A 5,168-nucleotide genomic window follows, 5' to 3' on the forward strand; every position below is an offset into this window, starting at 1 on the left:
GGAAATACAAATGCACTTCAAAAACTGCATAATATAGGTTACAGCAACCCAGACCACTAGCAATGATGGAAATGTTGTTGGCAGCTTCAAAAATAAGGGACATCTATGTAACAAACTATACAGAGCTTGTCTTTCAATAAGAGTGGCTCTTTGTTTACATAGGAAATATTTAAATTTGGTCCAGCTACAAACAAAATTTCCCTATGGAAAAAACAGTGAGATTTGTTAATTTGGTTTTTTTGTGTGTGTTGGGGCGGGGGGAGTTGCCAACCTGAAGAACTACTATGCCAGGAAGAATTTTGTTTTTGAACATGTACACGAAGAGGCAAGGGTTTCCCCAAATATGATCTAGAACTCTGAAATATTTTATTTCCCAATTTGGAATCTTTTATTACAGAAGCCTTGAGCTGTTTTGGATTTTTTCTCTTTTTCTGTTTTGGATTTTTCAAAAGAGCATATTATAAAATATTAGAGGTCCGATGCATGAAATTCGTGCAAGAATAGGCCTTCGAAGTCGCGGCTGCCTTGGCTCTCACACCCCTGGCTTCGTCTGGAAGATCTACCGGAAGTTCGTCCGGATGGTCGTTTCACTGTTTGGCCGTTCGGTCGGTTTGCATATTATGCTTTTATTATTATAGATATCCCAAATCTGGATATCCCAGTCCAGTCCCCATTATTTCTTGCTTAGACTAGTGCAGTAACCTTCCAATTGTTCTCCTCTATTCCATGCCCACTGAACTAAGGTCTATTCTCCACAAGGCAGCCTCTGAAAATGGAAAACAGATGATGAACTCCTCTCCTCAGACCCTTCAAAGGCTTCTCATCTAACTCAGGTATGTGATTTCATTATGTCCCATGACCTCCTGCTCTTACCTGCTGCTCTGATCCCATCTCTTGCTCCTTCCCTTTGCTCACTTTGTCCTATTTTTTAGTCTCTCTACTATGCTTCCAACATACGGAGCCCACTCCTACCTCAGGTCCTTTGGACTTCTTTCTACATGGAACATTTTTACCCCCAGTTATCTTTGCAGTACCTGCTTCAAAACCGCCGGAGTGGCTCAGTGTTGCACGTCAACCTATGATCCAGGAGGTCACTGTTCGATTCTTGGTCAGGGCACATGCCTGAGTTGCAGGCTCAATCCCTAGTGGGGGGCATGCAAGAGGCCGCCAAGCAATGATTTTCTCTCATCATTGATGTTTCTATCTCTCTCTCTCCCTCCCTTCCTCTCTGAAATCAATATATATATATCCTTCAGCACTGTACTCAAATGTTACCTTACCAAAGATAACGTTCTCTAACTGGTCACCTTATATGAACGAGCACACTGTTCTCTCTGACAACCTTCATCCTTGCCTTATTTTTCTCCTAATACCTTATGTGACATTACATATACATATATATTAATTTGTTTACTCTCTCCTCAGCTAGAATGCAATCTCCATACAGGCAGGACTAAGCTTTCATAGTCCCAGCATCTGAACATTGCTGGGAAAAGTGCTCACTGTTGAATGAACAATTTCTACCCACAAGCTGAGACATAACTTTTATTTGCTTTTGACTAAAATGACAACTGAGTGCAATAATACTGATAAGATTATACAGATCAAAAGTTCTGATGGGAAGCCATTTATATGAGTGCATCATTACCTTTTTTTCCCCATCATCATCCCCCAAGGAGTTCTCATAGACATATTTTTTTCCTAATCCCACCCACCATGAAATTTAATACCATAGATATATTGTATGTGTTTTACATACTGTATACATCTCTCTCCGTGTGTGTGTGTGTGTGTGTGTGTGTGTGCGCGCGCGCGCACTTTATAGCCAGCTGGTCAAAAGTTCAGGTGACTAAGCCCTTAACCTGTGGAGTCTAACACCATTTCTGAGTATTTAGTCAGGAGTGAATTGCAGAACATCCAGCTGGTGTTCATGTTAGCACAAAGAAAAGGTCAGATCACTAATGACCCTGCTACATGTTTTCCGCTACTGTTTCCAGGGTTTCCCTCCCTCCCTCCATCCCTCTCTTTCTTGTTTATTTTGCATAGCTTATTATGAAAACACCACTCGGATCATCGTTGCTCAATGTCTTTGAGATGATCACTAAAATCTATTAGGATAGAAAGGCCTTTCTTTTTCTTTGCTGTAGCCTCCCACAATTTATGAGAAGTACCTGGTAATTAAACCCCAAGATTGTTAGCTCCTCTGATTCAAACAGCCCCTCTGTTCTGTGGACAAAAAATAAAAATAAAAAAGGCCAAGGCTAACCCAGCTGTGGGCAAACTACAGCCCTCGGGCCGGATCCGGCCAGTTTGAAATGAATAAAACTAAAAAAAGAAAGACCGTACCCTTTTATGTAATGATGTTTACTTTGAATTTATATTAGTTCACACAAACACTCCATCCATGCTTTTGTTCCGGCCCTCCTGTCCAGTTTAAGAACCCATTGTGGCCCTCGAGTCAAAAAGTTTGCCCACCCCTAGGCTAATCTGACAAGCTCAATGAAGGCCTGTGTGGCAGTCTTGCAAACTTAAAGACCTAAAGTAACCACAAAGGATGGTTTGAAATTAAAACTTTAACTAAAAGCAGTTATGGTGGGTAGTCATGTCCTCGGCTGGTATTTTCCCTGAAAAGGTCAATTTTTACTTTAACTGAGCCTATTCTAATGTCCTCTTGCATCTAAGATAACATACCTATGAAATGTCAGAGTAATTTGTAACTTCCCTTTTTCCCCACCCCCTGGGGCACAACCAAATGCATCTGGGCACCAGGACAGAGACCATAAATCCCTTCGTTGTTAGTGTTACCATGTTAATTGTTGACTGTTAACTATCCTGTACCCACCTAAGTAATGTATCTGCCATTTTACTTTTTATCCAATCCCAGAGGTTCTCCCTTTGCTTTTTCCCGCCTCCCTAATCCATCACCAATGGATTTCATGTAACCCACTTACATCTCCTCCTTTGAGTTAAGGTATAAAACAAGGTGAAAAACCACCATTCTCGGGAGCATTATCCCAATCTGTTGGGATTCTGCTTCCTGGAAATTGTCGACAGTTTGGTTCAAATAAACTCACAAAAGTTCTTTACAGGTTTGAATTTTTTATGTTAACAGTTCAAACTGCAAGACAAGGCAAGTGACTCTCAACACAGTACCCTCAGCGTCCTGGATCTGTCTCTTCCTTCAACAGTGTTTGGAGGAACAGACCCAGGGATGCCCCTTTGGGTCTCCCACCACTCTCCAGGTCTTATCCAGTCACCACCTACAGAACCACCTCAGCCACCCTCAGCCTCTGAGACCAGCCAACACCGTTTTGTGTTTTGTTTTTTAACCTTAACTTCCTGTTGCTGAACAGCCATGAGCTCCCAAATTCGTCAGAATTATTCCATCAAAGCGGAGGCTGCAGTCACCCTCCTGGCCAACCTGCCTCTGCGGGCCTCCACACCTACCTCTCTCTGGGCTTCTATTTCGACCACGACTTGGCTTGTGAGGATGTGGCACTTCTTCCTCGAGTTGGCGGAAAAGAAGCCTGAGGGCGCTGAGCGTCTCTTAAGATGCAAAACCAGCTTGGTGGCCGCATTCTCTTCCAGGACGTGCTGAAGCCTCCCCAGGACAAGTGGGCAAAACTCAGGGCGCCATGGAGGCTGCCTTGGCCTTGGAGAGGGACCTGACCCAGGCCCTTTGGGAGGTGCAGGCCCTGGGTCTACCACAGACCCTCGCCTCTATGACTTCCTGCAGAACCACTTCCGGGGTGAGCAGGTGAACTCATCAAGAAGATGGGTGACACCTGACTCACCTCTGCAGGCTGCCGGCCCAGGCTGAGCTGGGCGAGTATCTCCTCAAAAGGCCCACCTCAGCCCAGCTGTGGCTCCGTGGTTGAGCTTCCACTTATGAACCACGAGGTCACGGTTCGATTCCCGGTTAGGGCACATGCTCGGGTTGTGGACTCGATCCCCAGTATGAGGAGGCAGCCGATCAGTGATTCATTCATTCATTTTCTCTCTCTCTCTCTCTCTCTCTCTCTCTCTCTCATCTCTGAAATCAATAAAAATATATTTTAAAAAAAGAAAGGCTCACCTCGACCACGACTAGCAGCCTTTCGAGCCAGAGGCCTTGGAAAGGAACCCAAGCCTCTCCTTTGGGGGCCCCTCTGCATTGCCCTGGTGTCTGGCTTTTGCCTGAGCTTCTCCCCAAAACTACTAGCCGTTCTTTTAACCACTCCGAAGCCCTCTTTCTTTTTTGTTAATCCTCACTCGAGGGTATTTTTCCATTGATTTTTTTTTTTTCGACAGTGGAAGGGAGGGAGAAAGACAGAGAGAGAAACATTGATGAACACATCAACCCGCACATGGCCCTACCAGGGCCGGGGATCAAGCCTGCAATTGAGGTACGAGGTCTGTGCCCTTGACCACAATCAAACCTGGGACCCTTCAGTCTGCAGGCCAACACTGTGTCCACAGAGCAGGTCCATGTGGGCCTCCCTGCAGTTTTAATTACTCTGGGGAAATCAGCGCCAGAGAGTTTCTAGTTAGTAGCAGGGCTCTACTCCATCCCTTTCCTGCCCAAGCCGCCCCCCTTTCGAACTCTTTGAAACTTTCGCTCTAAGACTGTTTTACAGGCTTGTGAAGTTGCTGATAAAGACACCTCCCTAGGACATCTGCCTGGACTGCCTCCTAAAAAGCAAACAAACTTTTCAAAGACATCACCCCTGATGTCGGCTCAATTTCTGCCCCCAAATCCTCTCTTCCTTGTCACCTAGCAACAGCTGCCAAGGCTTTAAAAGGGGGAGCCGCATTTTGTTTCTTGCCTCCATATTGATTAGCAATGCACTGGCCCTTGCCCTTCAGGGAAGTAAAATAAACTTCCTCTCTGCGTCTTTTCTTTTAGTTGTGAATTCTTTCACAGCCCCAGTCACCGGCCAAAACCCTAACAAGATCTATGAGACTTCACATGAGAAATCTCAAGAAACTATAGCTTTTTGCCCTTAAAGACACCTAATGGGGAAGCCTTCCCTGCTCTGGCACTCTTGCTCAAATATGGCCTGAAGCTTCTAGGGAAAAAGAAAAAGACTTCCCCTCCAACGTAGGACATGACACATCAGAATGAGCCTTCCTGACAATGAAGGACCAGCTATGCTTTTAATAACTGATCAGTGATACATTCTCATAAT

The 5,168-nt window shown here is 44.9% G+C and overlaps 1 pseudogene; it reads left to right on the forward strand.

Annotated features, from left to right (window-relative positions):
- Positions 1-479: 479 nt before the first annotated feature.
- LOC139005850 (ferritin light chain pseudogene) lies at positions 480-3,878 on the forward strand (annotated as a pseudogene).
- Positions 3,879-5,168: the final 1,290 nt, after the last annotated feature.

Source organism: Myotis yumanensis, unplaced genomic scaffold, assembly GCF_028538775.1.
Source record: "Myotis yumanensis isolate MYYU_CA2020_CCGP unplaced genomic scaffold, mMyoYum1.0.hap1 SCAF_3, whole genome shotgun sequence".
NCBI lineage: Eukaryota > Metazoa > Chordata > Mammalia > Chiroptera > Vespertilionidae > Myotis > Myotis yumanensis.